This window comes from Panthera onca, chromosome E2 (genome assembly GCF_046562875.1).
Source record: "Panthera onca isolate mPanOnc1 chromosome E2, mPanOnc1 haplotype 2, whole genome shotgun sequence".
Classification (NCBI taxonomy): domain Eukaryota; kingdom Metazoa; phylum Chordata; class Mammalia; order Carnivora; family Felidae; genus Panthera; species Panthera onca.
Window position 1 is genome coordinate 2119614 of NC_138353.1, and position 25757 is coordinate 2145370.

At 48.3% G+C, this 25757-nt stretch overlaps 1 protein-coding gene and 1 pseudogene across 5 annotated transcripts in view; one reads left to right on the forward strand and one right to left on the reverse strand.

The window, feature by feature from the left end:
* The window catches only part of SMIM17 (small integral membrane protein 17), a 32813-nt gene extending 11211 nt beyond the window's left edge, over positions 1–21602 (reverse strand). Inside the window, exons 1-2 of one of the 5 annotated variants that reach the window (XM_078438701.2) lie at positions 16885–17685; positions 12477–12547 (exon numbers count right to left, since the gene is read on the reverse strand). The gene's annotated coding sequence lies outside the window, so the exon portion shown is untranslated. Of the gene's footprint in view, positions 1–5114; positions 5398–12476; positions 12548–16884; positions 17726–20709; positions 20772–21340 lie in introns of those variants that run through there. The other 4 variants (XM_081791444.1, XM_081791445.1, XM_081791443.1 and 1 more) reach the window with 4 other exon arrangements.
* Positions 21603–22260: 658 nt separating this feature from the next.
* On the forward strand, positions 22261–22441 carry LOC132674711 (U2 spliceosomal RNA; annotated as a pseudogene).
* The last annotated feature ends 3316 nt before the right edge of the window (positions 22442–25757 follow it).

Consider the following 25757-nt stretch of genomic DNA (forward strand, 5'->3'; position numbering starts at 1 on the left):
CCTGAGCCGAAGTTGGACGTTCAACCAACTGAGCCACCCAGGCGCTCCGAATAGTAATTAAAAATAAAAAAATAAGTTCTCTTGGTGGGGAGGGAAAAAAAAAAGACTTTCAAAGCATTTTCTTCTTTGATCAGGTTTATACAAATAAAACTTGTTACGTCAAATTTTAAAACCACAGGGAATACAGTCTAGATTCAAAGAGATATTAGCATCTCCACAATCAAATGCATATGGGAACCATGTTTGGAGTCAGAATCAAAGACACCTGGTGTGGAAAAAAATTTTTTTAACACAAGAAAATGGATTATGGACTGGGAGGTCAAGGCATTCTCATTGCTTCCGTTAGGTGTGGACACGGCCTTACGGACAGTTAAGAAAATGTCCATCTTAATTTTTTAGAGATGTTTTTGTAATATGTAAGAGTAAACTGACGTGATGGCTGAGATTTGCTCTAAAATACTTCTAAGGGGCGCCTGGCTGGCTGAGTGGGTAGAGCATGTGACTCTCAATCTCAGGGTCATGAGTTCAAGCCTCACGATGGGCATTGGGTGTGGAGTCTACTTAAAAGTTGGGATGGGATGGGATGGGATGGGATGGGATGGGATGGGATGGGATGATAAGGTACTTCTGCAGTGAAGTCAAAAGAAGTAGACAACAGGGGGTCAGAACAAGCAAATGATGATTTCTCAACCTGGAAAGTGGAAGACGGGGGCTCTCAGACCCATCCTTGTACCCGTGAGTAGATGTGAAATGTTTTCATAACAGAAACTAACATATGCTTGTGGATACGCAGACTATGTCCTTTGCTTCAACGTCACTAATCATCACGTAGGTCTTCCTTACGGACAGGGGTGACTCACAGACCCTCGAAACCCAAATTCAAATGCATTTCCCCAGACACCTGTGCCCTCTCTCCCCCACCTCCTGCACATCCTGCCTCCTGGGTCCCCTGCTCTTGACCAGGGCTCCACCATCCATCTTCCCCGCCACTGTCCACAAGCATCACTGTCCACTTGCCTCCTCACCCGCACATCCGAAGGACCGCTAAGCCCACCTGCTCTTGTCTTACAGAATGCTACCCCTGCTCTGCTCTAGGCCTGTCCAGTCCACTCCACCAATGACCCCACCAATCCTGTTCCCTAACCCCTCTCCCCGGTCCATCCCACCAGCTGCACGCACCTCAAGATCTCTGGTCACATGGGCGGAGGCAGGTTCCTAACGTGGCCTCAAAGCCTCCATCGCCACATTCCCTACATTTTCCCTCCTTCAGGACAGTCCGGGAGGTGGTCTTAGACATACCTGAATAGCACTGAACCCCAAAGAGGCAAGGTTCCCCACCTCTTCAGCACCCTCTTTTATTGCTATTTAAAATAGCTATTTTATTGCTATTGAGTTAAAATAGGAGCACCTGGGTGGTTCAGTGGGTTGAGCATCCAATTCTTGATTTTGGCTCAGGTGATGATCTCATGGTCGTGAGTTCGAGCCCCATGTCAGGCTCTGTGCTGACAGCTCACAGCCTAGAGCCTGCTTCAGATTGTGTGTCTCCCTCTCTGTGCCCCTCCCCTGACCACATTAAAAAGAACTCTTTTTTTTTTTTTTAATTTTTTTTCAACGTTTTTTATTTTATTTTTGGGACAGAGAGAGACAGAGCATGAATGGGGGAGGGGCAGAGAGAGAGGGAGACACAGAATCGGAAACAGGCTCCAGGCTCCGAGCCATCAGCCCAGAGCCTGACGCGGGGCTCGAACTCACGGACTGCGAGATCGTGACCTGGCTGAAGTCGGACGCTTAACCGACTGCGCCACCCAGGCGCCCCTTTTTTTTTTTTTTTTTAATTTTTTTTTCAACGTTTTTTATTTTATTTTTGGGACAGAGAGAGACAGTAAAAAGAACTCTTTAGACACCGTGTTAGTTTCTTATGGCTGCTGCAGCAAATTACCACAAATTGGGTGGCTTAAGACAACGCAAATTTATCATCTTACAGTCCTGCAGCCCAGAAGTCTGAAATGGGTCTCAGTGGAATAAAATCAAGGTGTCTCAGGGCCGTGCTCCTTCTGGAGGCTCTGGGGGAGAATCAGTCTCCTTGCCTTCTCAAGTATCTCAGGCCGCCTGCACTGCTTGGCCCCGTGGCCCCTTCCTCCATCTTTAAAGCCAGCATCGGCCATTTGAGCGTTTTCACACTGCGTGTGAGACTCTCCCTCACCTCCCTCTTCCACTTTTAAGGGTCCTTATGATTGCACTACCCCCACACAAATAATCCAGGATCATGCCCCCATCCCAAATCTCAGTTGATTAGCAACCTTAATGTCATCTGCAGCCTTAATCTTCCCTCACCCTGTGACCAACGTATTCACACCATCTGGGGGTGAGGGCGTGGACATCTTTCTGCCCACCACAGGTGTCAAATAAAAATGCTAGGAGGGAAAAAAAAAAAGGTGGGGGGGATTTAAAGGATAAAGAGTAGGTGAAAGCTGGGTGAATGCTAGGGTGTTGCTGGAGGAGAGAACAGTCGCAAAGGTAGGAAAAGAATGCATGGCACTAATGAGATAGTCACTGCTGCTAGCAGGGCAAGGCACGGGCGTGACGGCGTGGGGTGAATTTCAGCTCTGCCACACATTAGCGGCGTGACCTTAGGCAGGTCGCTTAAGATTCCCCACATTTTGGGGCGCCTGGGTGACTCAGTCAGTTAAGGGTCCGACTCTTGATTTCGGCTCAGGGCACGATCTCCCAGTTCGTGGGTTCGAACCCCAAGTCAGGCTCTGCACCGACAGTGCGGAGCCTACTTGGGATTCTTTCCCTCCCTCTCCCCCTCCTCTGCACCCCCCCAAATAAACAAACTTGAAAAAAACTGTCCCCATCTCAATGTGCTCATCTGTCAAATGGGGGTGTGTATAGTGGCATCAGCTATCTCACAGACTTGTGGTGCGTTTTCTTCTGAAACCGAAGGAGATTAATGCCCAGGAGTGCCTGATGAGTGGGGGAACCAATTGGTTCTCCCTCTGCCTGACTTGTCCTTGCCCTTCTGTGTCGGCTTCTAGAAACTGTGCCCACACCTCAAGGCTGAGCCGAGACATCACTTCCTGTGGGACCCTGTTAACACCTGCCACCCACGAGTGCTGGAATGGAAATGACTTTTTCAAAGCATTTCTCAGCCAGAACTTTGTGCAAGGCCTGTACTGGGCACCTGAGGATGCACCGGACACCTTCAGTAGCTCCCATTCTCCCGCGGGAGAAGGAGAAGTGAGCAGAGAGGAGCAAGGAGAGCAGCAGACCCGGTGTTGCAGCAGAGGGGAACCCCGGGGGTAAGGCTCCACCTCCAGGAGTTTGGCATAAAACACAAATGGGATGGATCCAGAAAGCTAAATAAAGGGTCCCTCCCCACCCACACCTCCCGCTTTTACTTTCATTGTTTGTTTTTTTTTTTTTTTTAGTGTTTTTTATTCATTTTTGAGAGGCAGAGACAGAGCACGAGCAGGAGAGGGGCAGAGAGAGAGGGAGACACAGAATCGGAAGCAGCCTCCAGGCTCTGAGCTGTCAGCGCTGAGCCCGACGCAGGGCTCAAACTCACAGACTGTGAGATCATGACCTGAGCTGAAGCCGGACACTTAACCGACTGAGCCACCCAGGCGCCCCTACTTTCACTGTTTGAAAGTGAAAATTAACTATGAGGCCAGAGAAACACTCCTCTGTTGTAAGGGAAACAGGGGCAAATGCCAACATGAGCAGTGCATGATATGGGCAGAGGTGATAGGGAGTAGTGGGGACTGTGGCAAAGGAGACTGTGTCTAGGAAGCAGCCCCATTCTGCCCTACCCATATTTGCAGAGTGAAAATGTGGGCCCAGTGTCTCCTAGCTTCTGATTTCTCAAGAGAACACTGGAAGTCTATAGGTTCAGATGACATCTCCCACATTTTAAAATGCCAATACTTTCAAACGTTTAAAAGGAAGACACCAGGTCAGTGAGCCAAAGAGCACAGGTCGTGGGGCTGTGAGTTTGCAATCAAGGTGTGCGCTGGGGATAGGGAGAGGAGGCCGTGAGCACAAACATTTTCCAAGGGAAAAGAAAATACTGGCCTTCATGGAAAAGTTAGTGAAACAGCACGAGTGGGGGGGTCCCGTTTGGTTCTTCTTTCCTTTTCCTTTCTCTCTCTGTCTACCTTTTTCATTTTTAATATGAATATATAATCCTGTGTTCAGGCTAATGGGAAGGAAGGCCCAGGAAGAGGGGTGGCCAATGGAGAAGACAGGAGCCCTGGGATCCAGGTCAGAAGAGGCTGGATCTGGTTGGATGGAGACGGGAGGAGGGGAGGGACAGAGCGAAATCTGCGGGGCTGACAAGGGTGTGTGTGTGGAATTCACACCGCACAGCCTCCCTGTCCTCCGAGAAATAGCAAACAGGTCATCCGCGAAGAAGAAACCAGGGGGATGCGGTAACAACAGTAACAGTATCAGCAACACGGGCAGCCACCTTTTCCAGGAGCGCTCCGGTGTGCCAGGCCTGGGGCGCACGCCCCACCCTCTTCCTAACGGATTCCTCTCCATAATTCTCCGCAGCAGATACTGACACGCCCATTTTGCAGACGGAGAAGGCCCTCGATCAAAGCCACACAGCTAATCGGAGCTGGGCGGGGATGCAAACGTGTCCGATTCCCGCGCCTGTGCGCAGCGCCACTGTAGGGCGGTACACGCGCGCCCAGACACACAACGCACACTCGCGCAAGTGCACACGCGGGCGGGCACAGGGACACGGCGTGATGCACGCATTGGGGGGGACCGACCGAGATGCCAAGACCCCCGCGAGACCTGGGCGCACGTGCATGCGGCAACCCACGAGGCTGCGCAACGCGGGGTCATTCCCCTCCTCGCACGGGGCCAGGCGCACAGGCTCGGACAAACAGACCCGACCCAGCCCCAGCCCGGTCACTCTTCCAGTAGAGGGGCTTAGAGACCCCCTCCCCGGGCCTACACCTCTGCTTCCACCCCCAGACACAGACAACTCGCACACATTCACACGCGCGCTCCTGAGGTCGCCGCCCGCGTCCCCCTTCCCTCCCCCGCCCAGCCCAGTTTCCCAGCCCCACCTCCCGCCCGCGGGGGTCCCTCGGAGGACTCACCCTCCCCAACCAGACCCAGTCCCGGCACTGCAGAGCGGGCGCAGCAGCTACCGCGGCTGCGCAGACGTGGAGGCAGCAGGGGAGGGGGGAAGGTGGAAGAGGGGGATGGCCTTCTCGCCTCCTCCCCTCTCCGCTCGTCTCCGGGGAGCAGCGCCTGCAGTAGCGTAGGGAACCGAGCGGAGGGGCCCCAGGTTCCCTACCCAACCGAGTCGGCTGCGGTGCGGTTGCGGGGCTTGTGCCGATCGGCCACAGTGGGATGAGCCGCCCATCCTCCGCTCTTGGGAACCGAGGTTCTGTCCTACTTCCCCTGCTGCAGCTGCGTGCCAAGCCCACCAACTTTCTTGGCTCGTGGTAGTTCTCTACTCCACAACCCTGGGTCAGGGTAGGAGGGAGGAGGAAGGACTTGGAGCAGAGGTGTGGCAGCCCCTGGGACCCGGAGGCCAGGCTGCCTAGGGTCAGAGGCTGGCGCTACCATTTGCTCCTAGGGTGTTTTTGGGTGTGTCACTTAGCATGTCTGGGCCCCGGTTTCCCATTCTGTTAAGTGGGAATGATTATGCTTACCACCTCCCAGGTAAAAAAAAAAAAAAAAAAAAAAAAAAAAAATACACATGGTGCTTGTATGGTGTTTAGAACAGTGCCTAACAGTTGCTACTATTATCACCGTTGTTCGAGTTTTACAACGTAATCGCTACCTGACAAATTGCTCTCGGGGAAGCTACATCAAATTTTTAGATTTTTGATAACGCCATGGGTGGGGGGGAGAAAGTGGTTTTCTTTTTGGTCTTTTCATTTCATTACGTGTTTGTTGATCAGTTATCTTCTGTTTGTGAATTGGTTGTTCATACCTTCCCTGCCTTACTCTGTGTAGCGTTTGCTTCTTGATTTATAGGCATTCTTTATATATTCTGAATACTGATCCTTTGCCTGTTACTTTACCTGTGGCAGATATCTTCTCCTGGCCTGTCACTTGTCTTTTCACTTTGCTTACACAGTACCTCAAATTTTGGGTTTTGATAAAGTAAAAGCTATCTGTTTTTCCTACTTTCATAAACACACTTTCTTCTACAGTCTCATACTTTACAGTCTTGTTTTACGTTTAGTTTGTTGTACTGCTGGAACTTTTTGGAATAGTGTAAAGTAAAAACTTAACTTTATATTCCAAATGGATAGACAGTTGAATAATTCTGGTTTCCCAGAAAAGCAGTCAAAATAACTGTCATTTATCCAACCAATTTGATGAGCAAAGGCATCAAATGTCCATTATTTCATTTCATTCAAAGGCCCCAAGTGGTAGGTATTATTATCCCCATTTAACAGAGAAGGGAACTAAGGCATGAAGGAATTAAAGGATTTGTCCAGAGGACACATGGCAAGAATATGGGAGGATAGAGATTGGTTTCCTTAGGCATTTCCATATTTGCCACATAATTCGGAGGGGAAGCTTTCTTTGTTTAGAAGTTTAGGAAATGATGGGGCACCTGTGTGGCTCAGTCACTTGGGTGTCCAACTTTGGCTCAAATCATGATCTTGCAATTCGTGGGTTTGAGCCCCGCCTTGGGCTCTGTGTTGATAGCTCAGAGCCTAAAGCCTGCTTCAGATTCTGTGTCTCCCTCTCTCTCTGCCACTCCCCAGCTCAGGCTGTCTGTCTGTCTGTCTCTCTCTCTTAAAAGTAAACAAACACTTAAAAAATAATTTAAAAAAGAAGTTTAGGAGATGAACTTCCAGCCATTCCCAGCATAGTTCGGTGTGAAGAAGGGATAGGCGGGGGGAGGTGGATTTAGATAAAGGCCCTTCATTCACCCCTTCACCACTTCCTTTGATAGCAAAACGTCCTGTGCAGGACACTAGGGGAGCTGCCCAGCCCATGGAGCCTTTGATGGGCTTGAGAGGTTGGCTTCCAGACCTAGATCCACTGTGCACCAGCTGTGTAACTGTGGGAGGTGAATTAACTGGGTCTCCGTTTCCTTATCTATAAAATAAGGACAATAACAGTTCCTAACTCATAGGGTTATCATCAACATCAAAGGACTTAATACATGCACACTGCATACAGATTGAGCCATTGTTATTGATCACCAGATCCTCAACTTGGGGGAAAATTCCAGGTGTGATCCTGATAGTTCAGATGATTAAAGGTTGCTCTTGGGGCACCTGGGTGGCTCACTTCAGCTCAGGTCATGATCTCACATATTGTGGGTTCAAGCCCTGCATTGGGCTCTGTGCTGATAGCTCAGAGCCTGGAGCCTGCTTCAGATTCTGTGTCTCCCTCTCTCTCTGTCCCCCACTTGCCCACACACTCTGTCTCTCTCTATCAAAAATAAACATTAAAAACTTAAAAATAAATAAAAATAAAAAGCTGTTATGTTGCAGATGTCGTTCTGAGTGCCACGACAGTTGAGGCCTGTGTCTTAATGGAGTTTATAGTCTATTGAAATGAAGCAGACAAACCAATAAATACAGGAAAAAATGTAGTTTGTGTTAATTCAATGAATTACATGAAATAGATCGACATGATAGTAACTGTGAGGCCACTTTAGACGAGAGTGGTCAGGAGAGGTCTTTTTGAAAAGGTGGCATTTTGGGATAAGACCTGAAGGGGGAAAAGGAGCCAGTTATGCAAGAATTCATGGCAGAAAGGACAGCAGGGCCTGAGGAACAACAAGGAGGCCAATGTAACCAGAGTGGTCAGAGAAGGGAGAGAGTAACAGGATATAGGATCAGTCATCCAGAGTCTTGAAAGCCACAGGGACATCTTTGAATGTTATTGTAAGTGCACCGGGAAGTTACCGAAGGGCATTGAGGAAGGCTGTGATATAATCCAGTTTACATTTTCAAGGCATGACTGGAACTGTTGTGTGGGGAAAACTCTAGAAGGGGCAATGGGTAAAATGGGAGTATCAGTTAAGAGGCTGCTGCAATCAACCAGGTAAAACATGATGGTAGTCTGGCAGCAGGGGGGAGGGCAGTGGACAGATGCAGGATACACTTTAGAGATGGGGCTGAGAGGACTCACTAATGGATGGCATGTGAAAGGTAGGAAAAAGGAAGGAATCAAGGCAGACTTTTGAACTTTGAGCCTAAGCAACTACGTGCTCTATGGTGAATGAAGAGAGTAGACCAACTTTGTGTGTGTGTGTGTGTGTGTGTGTGTGTGTGTGTGAGAGAGAGAGAGAGAGAGAGAGAGAGAGAGAGAGAGAGAGGTATCCAGAATTCCCTCTTTGGGGCATGTTAAATACCCGATGCCTGTGTTTCTGAGGTTAATACTAGGAGAGCTTAGGATACCCAGATACCAGCATTCGGAAACTCTGGGGGTGACAGTTGGGTCCAGGAATCTGCTCACAAGGGTTCAGGTATCTAGCAGAGGCAGCGGCAAAATTATGGTCCCGGAACTGTCCGCGGTGCTGAACCGGCAGGGCCTGAGCTGTCCGAGGTGCTGAATCTGCAGCAGACTAGCTGGAAAGGTCTCTCCTCTCTCTCTCTCCTCTCCCTCTCTCCCTCCCTCTCTCTCCGCCCGCCCTGTTGCCTCCCTCATCCTCTCTCCCTCTCCCCTTTTCAAAGACCCTATCTGCATCTGCCTGGGAAAAGCCCTGTCATTTCCTGGAAACAAAACTCTCTGGCTGTGGGGAGCGCAGATGAAAGCAAATGAGGGCAAAAACACAGAGTCATTTATATATAAGAAGCAGCTTTGGCTCTTAGGACAGCAGGCCCTTGGCTACATCTGACTAGAATTATTAACACAGAGTTTCCAAAGCATCTGAGGGGTAGGGGTGGATGTACAAAAAGCAGGAAAGTTTCCCAGGGTTAGAGCTAATGGTTACCTTGGGCTGGGGGGAAACAGAGGAGTTACTATATAGGTATATGTGAATTTTTGGAAAGGCCCTAGTTTTTATGTTGTGAGATGGGGTCACAAGAAGGATATATACTCTAGATTAATACAAATACATCATGGCTATATTTTATGCTAACCTGAATTATAAACATTTGAAATCATGAGCATGGGGGTAGGGGGGGTGGCATTTTTTTTAAATGAGATGAGAAGAAGCCTCACAATTCAAAACTTCCTCAAAAGTCCATACTTTTGAATATGACCAATTATGTACATTGTAAGCTATGCTTGTTATTATAATATCACTCTACCTGGTAAAGAGACATACCAACCACCTTCTGTTAGTATTAGTCTTAAATTAGGTGGGTTTTGAACTGTCCAAGTTTTGGGGCAGGTGGGTGGCTCAGTCAGTTAAGCATCCGACTTCAGCTTAGGTCAGGTCATGGTCTCACGGTTTGTGAGTTCAAGCCCCGCGTCTGGTTCTGTGTTGACAGCTCAGAGCCTGGAGCCTCCTTCGGATTCTGTGTCTCCCTCGCTCTCTGCCCCTCCCCCACTCATGCTGTCTCTATCTCTAATAAATTTAAAAAAAAATGAACTGTCCAAGTTCTTCAAGAAAGAGTCCCTGGCATAAACTCCAACCACTGTGGGATTAATGAATGAACAAATGAATAAATTTGTTCTTCCCAAAGATCTGGTCACCAGGAAAGCCACAGCTGCTCCTCTCAAGAGACAGACATTCATAAAGCACCCACTATGTACTGGCTATTGCAGGGGACAATCAGGATGCCTGAGGCATATCCCCTTCCCCTAAGTGGATGGTTTCCACACCCTTTCAAGAGGCAGGAAGCTTTAAGCCTCTGATATGAGCTCTTTGATCACCTCAAGGTCACTGAAGTATGGCTTTTATCCATTTTTTTTAAGTTTATCTTATTTGAGAAAGGGAGAGAGAGTGTGTGAGTGCAGGAGGGTCAGAGAGAGGGGGAGATTGAGAATCCCAAGTAGGATCCACGCTGACAGCATAGAGCCTGATGTGGGACTTGAGCCCATGACCCCATGAGATCATGAGCTGAGCCAAAATCAAGAGTCGGGTGCTTAACTGACTGAGCCACCCAGGTGCCCCTGGCTCTTAGTTACTTTTCTATCTTCTCATGGAGTTGTTGGTGGGTACTGACATTCCAAATTCCCTAAAGAAGTGGAGCTCATTACATTATAGCTTTTTTCTTTTCTTGATTATCTGCCTCACCTTCTAGAATGTAGACTCCATGACGGAAGGAACTCTGTGTTTCTAGTTCATTCCTCAGCCTCTAGCACTTCAAACATTGCTTGGCACATACCAGATATTCTATGAATGTTTTTTATTTTTGAAGGATTAAATGAATGAAAGTCCTATCTGTAAACACAAATTATCCCAATAGCTTTTATCTTTTAATGTTTATTTTTGAGAGAGTGCAAGTGGGGGAGGAGCAGAGAAAGGGGGACGGGATCCAAAGTGGGCTCTGCACTGACAGCAGCTCTCAAACCAGGAGATCATGACCTGAGCCAAAGTTGGACACTCAACTGACTGAACCACCCAGGGGCCCCCACAAGAATCTTTAATTTTTTTTTAATTACTATTTTTAAGTAATCTGTACACCCACCATGGGGTTCAAACACATGACCCCAAGATCAAGAGTCAGATGCTCCAGTGACTGAACCAGCTTGGTGCCCCAAAATATCCCAATACTTCAACTTTTTTAATGTTTATTTATTTTTGAGAGAGAGAAAGAGAGAGAGAGAGAGAGGAAGACACAGAATCCGAAGCAGGCTCCAGGCTCCGAGCTGTTAGCACAGCCCGACTGGGGCTCGAACTCATGAACCGCGACATCATGATCTGAGCCAAAGTCAGAGGTTTAACCAACTGAGCCACCCAGGTGCCCCTCCCACTATTTTAATGATGACAACTCACTAAATTAAAAAGAAGATGAGTGAACCAACACATCAGTTGGCTGGATGCAGCCCATGGTCTGACCAGCTGAGTCATCTAATCATCAATTCTTACTGAGCAAAATTCTGCATGAGAACACTTGATGGGCAGGTGATCTGTTGTTTCCCACCCTGGTCCTTTGGCTGTGACCCAGAAGACAGGGGTGTGTGGCATCAGACAAGGAATCCTATCAACAAGGATTATCTCACAAAGAAGAGAATCTACTTCATTCTTTTTAACAACTCCAGGGCATTAATCCCACTATGTGGCTGCATCTAGTTATGTGGCCCTTCCCCCAGCTGGCAGACATTAAGGTTATTTCCAGAGTGATCATTTGGGACCCTCACACTTCTTGGGAAAGGCCCAAATTCAACTTGTAAATAGCCAGGATTTAACCCAGGGCAACCTGTCGCCAAAGACCTTTCTGTTTCACTACTACTGAGGATTGTTCAGTTTACTTTACAGGGGAAAAGATGGATGATCGAAGTGAGAACATTCCCCTAGTTGCCTAAAACCTTGAAGTAGCTAGTCACCTGGGGCGGGGGGCGGGTAAGTCTGGGGTGAAATAGTAACAAGGCAGATTTCCCCTTAGAGAAATACGTGCCCTCCTCCGTGCTGTCAGTTGGGTAATCTTACGACCCTCACTTCACAGAATAAAATAGATCTTTGTGGACTGATATGGAAAGGTCTTGAACACACACCACTGCACGGAAATATCGCGTGGAAAAAAGCAGGTTGCAAAACCACAGACGCAGTCTGACATCACTCATATGAAAACCCAACAACATAAAACAATGCTGGATATTTTCTATGCACGCATAGATGTGTACATAAAGGCTTGCCAAATTCAAGACACAACAGGCATTTAAGAGAAAGGGCTCACAGGATTACCAAGTTTATCAAGGCTATGTTTGTTCACTCGTGATGAAAAACCAGTAATTTTGTTAAATGATTACCCAGCCAGAACATGTATCTTCAAATCTCAGCATGGCTAGCCTCAGGGATTAAGTTTTTGGCCATGGATTACAGGTTTACATGAAGTGTTTTTTTTTTGAGGATCAGGACTAGTCAGAGTGGCTCTGTTATACTTGGTTAATTTCAGGGTGCAAACTAATTTTTCTTCCTGACGGTGGTATGCTGTGAATAGGACGGTTTTGCTTAAAAAATTAAAATCCTCAAATCCAAAGATATTGACAATATTAAGGCATATTTCAGTGTTAGAGATGTTAGAATGTAAAAAACTAAAAAATGCACCTTAGCATCAAAGAAATAGGATACATAGATTTAATTACTGAAATGTATTCAATAATAATAGCATATATATCATAGTTATATATGTATATATATACATAACTATGATATATATGCTATTATATATATATATATATATTTGGATTTGTTATTATGAGATGGGTAATATTGGCCAGGCTTGTTCTATGGATAAGGAGAGTGAATCAATGCATTTCCAGATATTCTCACAAAAATTACATCTATTTCTATGGGTACAGACATGTACGTCCATGAGAAGGAAACGCATCCTTCCCAGAGCACCCCAAACCCGCAAGGTACTCACCTCCAGAGCAGAGGGCTGGAGTTGATGAAGCGAGATCAGCAGGAAGTCTTGCTTTATCAATATGTTTTGACCTTTGACAAAGAAAATGTATTTACTTATTAACTGTCAAAAAACAAAATAAAACAATACTCATTAAAAAGGGATTTGGAGAAGGTGAGTCCCCCTCTAAGAGTTCGGATAAAAACGGCCCTGCTCCCCCGATTCCCAACGCCTTCTGACAGCTCTCAAACCGAGTCACCTGGCTCACACCTCCAGTAAACAGCAGAGTTGGGATTCAGATCTGAGAGACTGACTCTAAAGCCCGCCCCTGTCCTGCTCCCTGGGGCAGACTACTTCTGGAGGTTCTTTGGCACCAGGAGGGACACCTCCCCTCCCCAGTCTCACCCCCAGGAATGCACATTCCCAAAGGGAAGGGGGCTGGGCCATGGCTGCCTGTATCAACTTTGTTCAGTCTCTGCATTGGGTCTCCTCAGGGGTCCTCTTCTCCCAGCGAGGATCCTGGATCCATTCTTGGGCAGCCAACCTGTCTTTTCTTTCCATCTGTGAGAGATTGATTGCCATGGAAACCCTCCCTCAGGTGTTAGAGGGAAAGAGGGTCCTACCATTCGATTCCCTTGTTTGCTGGCCCTGTCAGGATCAGAGGAGATGGGTGTGTGTGTGTGTGTGTGTGTATGTACATGTACGACATCTCTTAAAGGCTCCCGAGAGAGAGAGAGAGAGAGAGAGAGAGAGAGAGCAAGTGGCAGAGGTGGGGGAGAGAGAGGGAGACACAGAACCCAAAGCAGGCTCCAGGCTCTGAGCTGTCAGCACAGAACCCGATGTGGGACTCGAAGCCATGAACAGTGAGATCATGACCTGAGCCTAAGTCGGACACGTAACCAATTGAACCACCCAGGCGCCCCTAAAACTACTTTTTAAAATCAAAGTCACGTACCTGCATAATTAAAAAAAAAATTTGAGTGGCAAATACATGAAAGACACGCTGTCTTATTTCAATACTACCCTGTAGGCTTGTAACATTTCATCATTAGTTTTTCTGAAAGGCACAGGAGGGTCCCGGTTTCAGATAAGATAGGGTAAGTAAGCTCTCTTCTGCCTCTGCCACTGGAGCATTTCAATAAATTAGCAACCTAGAAATAGCAGTGTTTCTTCTCCTACTGTGTGTATTGCTAATCAGGGCCCTGCTCAAAGGTCACCTTCTGAGAGAGAGCCTCCCTGACTGCCAAAGCTGAAGCTGCCTCCCCCACCCCCACTCTCCACCTCATTGCCTCTGATCCCACTCAGAAATTAGCATTAGTGGCTTCAGTTTGCTCACTGCGGGATTCCCAGCTCCTAGAGCTGTGTCTGGCACAGAGGAGGTGCTCAGATATTTATTGAGGGAAAGACTCCCCGCTCACCCCAAGCCTCTTGTCCCCTGAAGTCCCTGCTTATCAAAGGATGCAGGAAATATAAGTATTCATCTACTTTATTTCTTAGTCTCTCCCCCACTACTAAAGGGGAAAGAAGAAGAAAAAAACTCAGTCTCCTTCTTAACCCAATTATCTCCTCCCCCTTCCCACCCCCTTCGTTCACACCTCCCTGTGCCACATTAAATTCAGCAGTGAGAAAAACGACAGCGTCACACCTGCCTCTCCTTCTCCTCCACTTCTTTCCCACCTCGCACCTTCTCTGGAAAGCAGGTGATCACTTATAAATAAACATCCACATCTCCATAGGCAGTTTTTAAAGAAACTTGAGCAAAAGAAAGATCCCGCCTATGAATCGGGAAATATTTACTGGGCAAACATCTATGATGAAGGACATGGAAAAGTCTATTGAACTTCCTTTAGCGGTGCCGGTGAGGGGTGGGTGAGAGTAGACGGATGGATATAATTCCCCCCTAATATCTCTCCCTGGTCTTGGGAGACCAATAAGCACTAGGGAAACTTGTTCTGATACGAGGCATGGAGCAGAGTTGCACTTAAACCTCACACCAACCTTAGGAAGTGATAACAACGTTATTATGATGCTAATGGCCACACATAATAGAACCTATGTGCCAAGAAGTGCTCTGTGTGCTCTGTTGTATGACTCCATTTGTCCTTTGCAACAGCACTGTAAGTTAGATACTATCCCTATCCCCACCGTACAGATGAGGAAACTGAGGTGTAGAGAAATTAAGTCTCTTTCCCTAAGTTCCTTTTATTTTTAGTATTTATTTTTGAGAGACAAAGACAGAGAGAGAGAGAGACAGAGCACGAGTGGGGAAGGGGCAGAGAGAGAGGGAGACACAGAATCCGAAGCAGGGCTCCAGACTCTGAGCTGTCAGCACAGAGCCCGACGTGGGGCTCGAACTCACGAACAATGAGACCATGACCTGACGTGGGGCTCGAACTCACGAACAATGAGACCATGACCTGACCTGAAGTCAGACGCTTAACCCACTGAGCCACCCAGGAGCCCACCCCCAACCCCTGCAAGGTTCCTTAACAGGGGAGTGGCAAAACCAGAATCTGAACGCAGCAGGGCTCTGCCTGGAAGCTCTCACCTGATGCCCCCAGAGGCACCTCATTCGTCAGAACCTAGTCGCTCGGCCACACCTAAAACCTAGGAGTTCCAGCATTGTGGAAGAAGTGGAGACAAGATATTGTGGGGCAATGCATGGTCTCCACCCCCCACCCCCACACTTTGATCCTCCATCCAAAAATCCAGGAGCTCAAGGCCACTGCCTCTGATGGGGTTGGGGGGGTGGGCAGTAATTAAGACAGGCATTCTCATACACTGGTGGCGGGAGTGCCAATAGGGCAATCACTTTGGGAAGGTGTATCTTTCAGTTATTTCAAACTGATACTATCTCTGGGTAGATGGGGTCTCCAACACCCAGCTAGGGTCAGAGAATTGCTTGGTGGCATGCGGGGGTGGAAGGGGGGTGGGGGGGGGGGACACAGAATGACGGAATCAGAATCAGAAGATCTAACTTCCACAATCCTGCACCATCATTTCCGCCATATTCTATTGGCCAAAGCAAGCCACAGGGACAGCACAGATTCAAGGAATGTGAAATGAGACAGCAGGGGCGGCAACAAATGTGTGGCCATTTTTAATATCCGAAACGAGAAAGTTTTACAAGGAACAAGGAAAGGCAGGCTGGGGGCAGAGAACAACAAGGAGCAATGACGTGAAAAACAAAACAAAAAACTAAGCAGAATTCTGCTCTGCCCACCCCTTCTCTGTGAGTTCCAGAATTTTCTAGCTTCTATCCAAGTAGAGTGAAAAACACAACTACATGGTACCCCTCCCCCCATCTTGCTGACCCTTTCCTGCCACCTTTCCCAAATTCATTACCCTGAAGCCTCCTCCCCCTGCAGTTAAATGACATTACATGTGTCAAGAGTTTCTCAGGGCGCCTGGCACATAGTACACACTCAATAAGTGATAGCAGTAGTGAGAGCTATACTGTGGGCACACCCCATGGATACGTAGTGAGGACCCAATGGGTTAACCCATGTCACGTGCTTAAAACAGTCCCTGGCACTTAATGAAGACCCAGTAAGTGGTAAGTGCGGTATTGCTGTTGTTACTGTTGTTGCTGCAGGGTTTTCTTTTTTTTTTTTTTTAATTTTTTTTTAACTTTTTTTTGTTTGTTTGTTTGTTTATTTTTGAGACAGAGAGAGACAGAGCATGAACAGGGGTCAGAGAGAGGGAGACACAGAATCTGAAACAGGCTCCAGGCTCTGAGCTGTCAGCACAGAGCCCGACGCGGGGCTCGAACTCATGGACCGCGAGATCGTGACCTGAGCCGAAGTCGGCCACTTAACCGACTGAGCCACCCAGGCGCCCCACTGCAGGGTTTTCAAGAGGACCCATCAAACTGTTACAAAACACAAGACGAGCTTAGTATATACAATAAAATAGCTAACTAAGGCTCTAGAGCTGCACCCTTGAACACAGCAGCCAGGAGCCACATGTAACTGTGACAAATTATATGAATTAAAATTAAATGCAGCGAAGGAGCAGCCAAGATGGCGGAATAGCATGGAAGTTTTTTGTCTTGCATCGGTGAAATACAGCCAGACCAACACTAAACCATCCTGCACACCTAGAAAACGGATCTGAGGATTCACATGACAATCTGCACAACCTGAACCACAGAATTCCGTAGGTACGAGGCACGGAGAGGTGAAGTGGGGGAGAGAGAAGCCGCAGAGGGCAGGGAGCCATTTGTGCTTGTGGAGAGAGGCCGGAGCCGGGGGGAGAGTTCGGGGAAAAGCACCTCCCCCACCAAAAGCAGCTGGAGAGAAAGTAGAAAAGTGGAAACAGCCGCAGGGACTGAACTAAAAAGGGAGAAAGGAGAAAGAAGAGGGTTTAAATTCCATTAAGACTCTAAAAGCAGGGGGAGTGCAGAGTCTGAAACTCTGCAGCTCGATACCTGTTGGTGCTCTGGTGGGAAAGGCAAATCCCCAGGAGCAAAGTGAAGTCCAGGCGGTCCTTGGGCCACACGGGGAGAGGCGGTTCCCCTGCTGGGAGGACACCTGGTAGAGGCTGTGTCGGCTCCCCAAAGGCAAAGGGGCCAGTGGACCCAGGAGAACAACCACACTCGCTGGTGCTGGGACAAGGCCGTTGGGGGTGAAGCCTGGCGCCAGATGTGAGTTGTGATTTTGCAGAATCCCTGAAATGCTGCGTGAACTTTTTCTGGGGCGGGCTGGCACCTGTCCGCGGTCTCTGGGTGTCGGCAGCAGCACGGTCTGGAGAACGTTCCTGGGGGCGGCCGGCACCAGCCATTGCTCGGTGAGACCCTCCTGCAGAAGGTCTGAGTGGGGACAAAGCCGCAGTCCCTCAGAAGTGACGGGCCGGAAACAGCCACGTCTGAGATAAAATTCAGGAGGGAGGTGCCGCCTGGCAACCTAATGGCGTGGTCACGGGCGGTGTAGAAACGGGGGGGCGGTGGATGGAAGCCGGACACAAAGGACCAGTGGCAATAGCCGGTCAGAGAGCAGAGCTCCGATACTAGAGACCGGGTAGCCGGGTGACGCCATTTTCACTGCTCTGGCGCATGCGCATACGCACCTACCTGTACAACAACAATCCACCCCAGTAAGCTGAGCAGCGCCATCTAGTGGAGAACAGAGCCATTACACTAAGCCTCACCCACCTGGGCCAACCATGGCATCAGGAACACAAGTCTTTCCACCTGCTAGTTAACGGATGATAAAGTGCTTCATAGTTTGACTTCCAGGGGAAAATGAAGTAATTGCAGTCGTATTTCAGTCTGTTTGCCAGTTCATCTATTCATTTTTTTCTTTCTTCCCCCCCCTTTTTCATTTCTTTTCTTTTTCTTGAATACAGAAAAAGAAAAAAATTCATTTTTATTTTCAATTTTTATTAAAAATATTTTTAATTTTTTTCTACTATATTTTTTTACTGTTGTGTAAATTTTTTCAAATTCTATTTCACTTCCACCATTTCATTTTATTCTACTTTAGTGTTCATTTTTTCAAATTTTCAAACGATTTCCTTTTTTTTTCTTTTCCCTTTTTTCTCTAATCTATCAAGCCCCTTTCAACACTCAGATCAAAACACACCAAGGATCTAGCATCATTTACTTGATTTTTTGTGTGTGTGTGTCTTTTCAATTTTTAAATTTTAGTATTTTTTAATTTTAATTTTTTTATCTCATTAATTCCTTTTCTCCCTTCAAAATGACGAAATGAAGGAATTCACCCCAAAAGAAAGAGCGGAAGAAATGACAGCCAGGGACTTAACCAACACAAGCAAGATGTCTTAACCAGCATTTAGAATCATGATAGTAAGAATACTAGCTGAGGGGCGCCTGGGTGGCGCAGTCGGTTAAGCGTCCGACTTCAGCCAGGTCACGATCTCGCGGTCCGTGAGTTCGAGCCCCGCGTCAGGCTCTGGGCTGATGGCTCGGAGCCTGGAGCCTGTTTCCGATTCTGTGTCTCCCTCTCTCTCTGCCCCTCCCCCGTTCATGCTCTGTATCTCTCTGTCCCAAAAATAAAATTTAAAAAAATATATATATATATATTAAAAAAGAATACTAGCTGGAGTCAAAAATAGATCAGAATCCCTTTCTGTGGAGACAAAAGAAGTAAAAGCTAGTCAGGATGAAATAAAAAATGCTATAACTGAGCTGCAATCTTGAATGGGTGCCTCAGCGGCAAGGATGGATGAGGCAGAACAGAGAATCAGTGATATAGAGGACAAACTTATAGAGAATAACAAAGCAGAGAAAAAGAGGGAGATTAAGGCAAAAAAGCACAATTTAAAAATTAGAGAAATCAGTGACTCATTAAAAAGGAACAACATCAGGGACACCTGGGTGGCTTAGTCGGTTGAGCGTCCGACTTCAGCTCAGGTCATGATCTCACAGTCTGTGGGTTCGAGGCCCGCGTCAGGCTCTGTGCTAACAGGTCAGAGCCTGGAGCCTGTTTCCAATCCTGTGTCTCCCTCTCTCTCTGCCCCTCCCCCAGTCTCACTTTGTCTCACTCTGTCTCTCAAAAATAAATAAATATTAAAAATTTTTTTTTAAAAAAGGAACAACATCAGAATCATAGGGGTCTCAGAAGAGGAAGAGAGAGGAACAGGGGTAGAAGGGTTATGTGAAAAAATCATAGTGGAAAACTTTCCTAACCTGGGGAAAGACACAGACATCAAAATCCAGGAAGCACAGAGGACTCCCATTAGATTCAACAAAAACCAACCATCAACACGGCATATCATAGTCAAATTCACAAAATACTCAGGCAAGGAAAGAGTCATGAAAGCAGCAAGGGGAAAAAAGTCCTTAACCTACAAGGGTGTCATAGACTCTAAGTCTAAAGTTCTCTTTTGTCTAGCAAAAGAGCAGACACAGGATTAAAATAAGAGATGGCTAATGTCTGGGAAAAAGACAAGAGCCCCGAATAAGGGTCCTTGCCTCGTATTTATTCAGATCAGAAGGCTTACAAACGTGATGGGCATGCACAAAGAGACAAAGAAACTGTGACCATTAACTTGAGGACGTGAGGGGGAAAAAGGGGTCTTGAAAATACACAGTGTCTGGGGTTTGGTTCAATATAAAACAAAATCCATGGGAATGCAAGCTGGTGCAGTCACTCTGGAAAACAGTATGGAGGTACCTCAAAAACTAAAAATAGAACTACCCTACGACCCAGAAATTGCACTACTAGGCATTTATCCACGGGATACAGGTGTGCTGTTTCGAAGGGACACATGCACCCCAATGTTTATAGCAGCACTATCAACAATAGCCAAAGTATGGAAAGAGCCCAAATGTCCATCGATGGATGAATGGATAAAGAATATGTGGTGTGTATACACACACACACACACACACACACACACACACACACAATGGAATATTACTCGGCAATCAAAAGAATGAAATCTTGTCATTTGCAACTACGTGGATGGAACTGGAGGGTATTATGCTAAGCACAATTAGAGAAAGACAAATACCATATGACTTCACTCATATAAGGACTTTAAGAAAACAAAACGGTTGAACATAAGGGAAAGGAACAAAAAATAATATAAAAACAGGGAGGGGGACAAAACATAAGACAGTCTTAAAAATGGGGAACTGAGGGTTACTGAAGGGGTTGTGAGAGGGGGATGGGCTAATGGGTAAGGGGAATTAAGGAATCTACTGAAATCATTGTTGCACTATATGCTAACTAATTTGGATGTAAATTTAAAAATTTGAAAAAGTCAAATGCAGCTAAAAGTTCAGCTCCATGGCCCACAGCAGCCGCCACACAGGGCAGTGCAGACACAGAGCATTTGCACTTGTGCATGAGACCTGAGAACAGCGCGGCTTTATGGGGTCCCCTTAGAGGTCCTCGGGTAAGGAGGCTGCGTGAATTAACCCCTGCAACCCACAGAGCAGCCCTACAGGGTAGGTTTCCCTACAGGGAACCTCTCTGCAGGTGAGGAAACTCAGGCTCAGAAAACGACATTAGTCCAAAGATGCACAGCTGGGATCTGAGCCCAGGCATACCTGGTGCCAGAGACCCTGCTCCCCCCAGTTTCTGACGTGTCACCTTCTTACTGTTCCTTTTTTTCCCCTTCCTTCCCCCTCCCCCCTCCTCCTCAGCTTCACTGTCTACCTGGCCTCCTCCCCTCCCCAGCTCCTCCCCAACCCCCTTTCCGTCTCCCCTTCCTTCACTTCCTCCCCTGCCATTCTTCTCCAGCCCTCCAACTTCCTCCCCCTCGTCCCTCCTCCCTCTGACTCTACCTCCCTTCCTCTCTTCGTTCCTACAGCTGAGCTCCTACCCGGTCCTTTCCAGCTGCCCCTCTTTCTTCATCCTCCTTCTTCCAACCCTCCCTTCCCTCCTCTCCCGTTCCCTCTTTTTCACTCCTTTCTCTGCACCGCCCTCCTCCCCACTCCTACCTCTCAGCCCCTCCCTGCCTACCCTCCCTTTCCCGCTCCTTCTGCCCTCTTCCCGCTCTAAGTCCCACCCCTTCCCTCCTCCCTCCAAGCCCCTTCCCCCCTCCCCACTCCCTCCAAGCTCTCCTTTTTTTCCTCCCTCCTGCCCTCAGCTCTTCCCCTTCCCTTCTCCTTCCTCTTCCCTCCCTCTCCTCCTCGTCTTCCGTTCTCCCCCACCCTCTGGAATCCTCGCCACCCCCCCCCCCCAACCTTCTGGAATTGGGGAGAGGGGCGTGGTCCCGCGAGGCCGGAGCGGGAGCTGCGAGGTGCGCAGGCGCAGTTCGTGTTCTCCCGGGACGCACCAAGGCCCGGCTCCAGGTTTTCGTGGTGGGGTGGATCCCGCACCCGGGATCGGAGGAGGGACCCGGAAGAGGCTGCAAATCCCCCGCCTCTCCCTGCCTCAGTTTCCCCGCCCGGACAGTGGGTCCAAGGACAGCACCTGTGCGGGGGTGGTGCGCGAGGCTCCCTCCGTCTGAGCTGCTCTGGTTACCGCTGTTGTTTAGGTAATAGTAACTGCAGCGCCGCGCCGCCGGCAGTTTCGGAGCGTGCACTTGCCGCGCCTGGGTCAGCACCCCACCGAGCGGGGTCCCCTCACCCGCAGCGCCGGAGCTCCTCCGGGGTGCAGACCCCGACCCCGCCCGGCAAGGCCGGCCCGGAGCCGCGGGGGGCGGGGCCCGGGGCTTCTCGAGCTCCCGCGAGATGCTGCCGCGCAGGCCTGCGGAAAACGGAGAGATACACCTGTTATCTCCCTAAACTCCACGGGAGCCCCCGCACTAGGATTTCCCCCCCCCCCCCCCCCGTTTGCAGATGTGGAAACTGAGGCACAAAAATGAAAAGCCCCTCCCCGCCCCCTCCGGTGGTGGAAGAGTTAGTGCGATTTAATAACCACATCTACGAGGCCTTTGCCCGGCACGGCCTTACATCGACCCTGTAAGGTAGGGTAGTAGGTCCCTCACCTTACCGATGAGAAAACAGGTTTATATGCCCATGTATAACAATGACATATATATGATCAGTTTACATATATCTTACATGTATACACAGTATTTAGTATGCCTGTTTACATGCCAAATACAGGTATGTAAGGTATTTGGCACCATAGCACACATATATAGAGGTATCATTTATCATATGGAGGTATATGTGGTATTTAGTGTATGACTGGACCACATATATATATATTAGTATGTATAAGTCTCATATACACATCATGTATATTAGTTCATATATATCTTATGTATGTGTATATATGGTATTTAGGGTGATTACATCTCATATACACACAGGGCAATATGGTATTTAGAGCATGTGTGCAGGGCGTTTAGTGGGAAGGAAGACCGGTTAAAAACGCAGGTTCTGATCACTTCTCGGCCTTTTGGCTAAGATCAAGTGTAGTATCTGTTCTTATCAGTTTAAAACGCAGGTTCTGAGACCCTGTGGCCCCAGATGACCTAAAAGACCCTGGTCTCCACTTTTGTATTTCCAGAGTTTCTTGTAATTTAAAAGGACCCGTTGTTGCTGTGGAAACAGCAGTTCAGTTTGGTGATTCCTTGGTAAGTTGAACACAGAATTAGCACACGACCCAGCAGTTCCACTCAGGTATGTGTATACCTCAAAGAATTGAAAACAGGGACTCAAACCCTTGGCCGTGCATATTCACAGCACTATTACTCACAATCGCCAAAAGGCGGAATGGAAACTTCATGCTCAGTGAAAGAAGACAGACAGGAGGGCCATGAACCATGTGATTCTGTTTACATGAAATGTCCACAGCAGGTAAATCCGTGGAGACACAAAGCGGATTGGTGGTCACCAGGGGCTGGGGGAAGGAGGGAGTGGGGAGAGACTGCGTCGTGTGTATAAGGTCTCCTTTTGGGGGTGGAGATGTTTTGGTTCAGAAGTGGACAGCAATGATCAGGACACAGCACTGTGAATGTACTAAATGCTGCTGAATTGTACCCTTTAAATTTGGTAAAATGGTAAATTTTATGTTATGTGTATTTGACTATAATAAACCAGGGGGAGGCTTGTTGTAGACCCAATCCTATGTAGAGTCCTGGGATAAAGGCTAATAACTAACCAAACTGGGGGGGGGGGGGGATGTTCTATATACAGATGGTAATAATAAAATAAAATAGGGGCACCTGGCTGGTTCAGTCAGTAGAATATACAACTCTTGGTCTCAGGGATGTGAGTTCAAGGCCACATTGGGCATGGAGCTTACTTAAAAAAAATTAAAACATTTCCATACTCTTACCATATGGCACATGCTTTTTTACTCACTTGTTGAAATCTCATAATGACTCTGTGTGATGGGCACCTTATCCTCATTTTCCAGAAGAGGAAACTGAGGCACGTGGAGGGTAAGTTACTTGCCCAAAGACACACAGCAGGTAAGTGGCAGTGCTGGGAGTTGAACCCAGGTTTCAGGCTCCTGTGGCCTCACAGCTCACCAGCCCAGGGTGACATCTGTCAGAGGAGAGCTGTGAACAAGGTCTGGGTCGGCACAAAGGAAACAGGCTCTGCTTGTCTCCAGAGCCCTGTGAGCTGGGTCCAGGATGGTGGGGGTGCCAGGCAGGGTGGGCCTGGGTCTGATCCTGCCTCGGAGAGATGTCTCCACTGTCCACCTCCCCAGCCACACTGGGGGTGTCTGGGCAGTGGGAGCCCATGTGGTGTAGCTGCTGTGTCTCTGTTTCTGTGGATGAGAAGGAACAGGGTGTGCAGCCCGCTTGGGATTCTCTCTCTACTTGCTCACTTTCTCTCAAATAAATAAACATTGAAAAAAAAATACTGGGGTGCCTGGGTGGCTCAGTCGGTTGAGCGTCCAACTTCTGCCCAGGTCATGATCTCGCGATTTGTGAGTTCAAGCCCCGTGTCAGGCTCTGTGCTGACAGCTCAGAGCCTGGAGCCTGCTTCGGATTCTGTGTCTCCCTCTCTCTGCCCCTCCCTGGCACGCACTCTCTCTCAACAATAAACACTAAAAAAAATTAAAAAATTTTTAACCATCTAGGCCTTCACAGAAAGTTAGCCAACACTTGGCCATCAGCCAACTGTAATCTGCGAGAATTACAGACTCTTTTTCACCACTATGTGCCGAGGTCTCCACTTGGTCTCATGGTCTTTGGTGGCTCTCTCTGGGTGGGCTCCTCCACATCAGGTGGCGGGATGCTGACCTGGGATGGCTCCATTCTTTCAGCTCTAGGCCTCCCTGTGGGCCAGACCGGCCACTGTCCTTGGTGCTGAACGCCGCCAGCTGTCTGTGTACCTGGCACTTCAAGAAGGGAATGCATGTGATTCTCTGTTCAGTGGCTGCTTGTTTGCAGCAGGATCTGGGGACTCTCCTGCAAGGAAAGTTTGCTGGATGGGAGGTTTGTGTGGCTCCCTCTATTCACTGTATTAGTTTACACTGGCAGCAATGGAAATCTATTTTCCCCCGGTTCCAGAAGCTGGAAATCTGAGATCGAGGTGTCCGCAGGGTTGGTTCCTCCTGAGGCTCCTCTCCTTGGCTTGCAGACAGCAGCCCCCTCGCTGCTTCTTCACGTTACTCCGCTGTGCCTGTGTGAGCCCCTGCTGTCTGTCTCCTTATAAGGACACCAGCCATTGGATTAGGATAATGGTCCCACTAAGGCCCTATCTCCAAACACAGTCACATTTTGAAATTACCAGGCATTAGTATTCCAACATAGAAATTTGGGGGGAAACTGTGCAATCTGTGACATCCCCAAAGGGTAGACATTTGACCTCTGATATCTGTGGCTGATGTCTACGTGGTATTGGCAAGCTGGGCACTCACCTTGGGCTCACTCTCCTTTCTTCCTTCTTTCATGGTGTGCAGTTGGTCTGGGGACACAGCAGTCTTGTCGGAGACCACCTTTCCCACTTGCATCCAGGAGGGGACAGGGACCACCCCTCACCTGTGGATAGCGAGGAGAGGGATGTGTTCACACTGCCACTTCCCCTTCCCCGATCCATCCCCTGGGTGCCGTACCCCACGTGTCTCCAGGCATGGCGTTGCAAGATAGCGGAGGGAGCCGCCAAGAAGCAGAGCCCCCTTGTAATTGGCTTGTGAGGAATAACGTCCCAGGCCTTTGGGGCTTCTGGCTGCATTTAGTCCACGCTGACCCGGGTCTGTGACCCCACCCATTGCCTGCACCCTCTGTGGGCGGTCAGGCACCATTCCTGCTTAACGGACAAGGAGGCCCCAAGGATGCTCACTGATCACCACCTAGTAAGTGTCGGGACCAGAAACTTAACCCAGGATCCGCTGACCCCAGAGCTGACTCGATCACCCTGCAACACCACACAGGCTACAGGCCAGGGGTCTGGCCTGCTTCTTCCCCACCCCCAGATGTAGCTTGTGTGGCCTGTCCCGTTCTGGTCCAAATAGCATTTCTTTTTTTCAACGTTTTTTTTTTTGTTTTTTTTTTGGGGGGGACAGAGAGAGACAGAGCATGAACGGGGGAGGGTCAGAGAGAGAGGGAGACACAGAATCGGAAACAGGCTCCAGGCTCCGAGCCATCAGCCCAGAGCCTGACGCGGGGCTCGAACTCATGGACCGCGAGATCGTGACCTGGCTGAAGTCGGACGCTTAACCGACTGCGCCACCCAGGCGCCCCGTAAATAGCATTTCTTAAGTATGGAAACTGAGTGCCATTTACAAAACAAACATTGCAAATAAAAAGTCTGTCTTTTCGGCTCCCAGATCCCAATACTCCCGAAGTATTAGTGCTTTGAGCCTCAGTTTCCTCCCCTGGAAAACTGGGATAAGAATAGTACTCTAGATAGGAATTATTTATTTATTAATAAATATTTTATTATTGATAATAGAGCACTATTATGTTTATTTACTATTTATT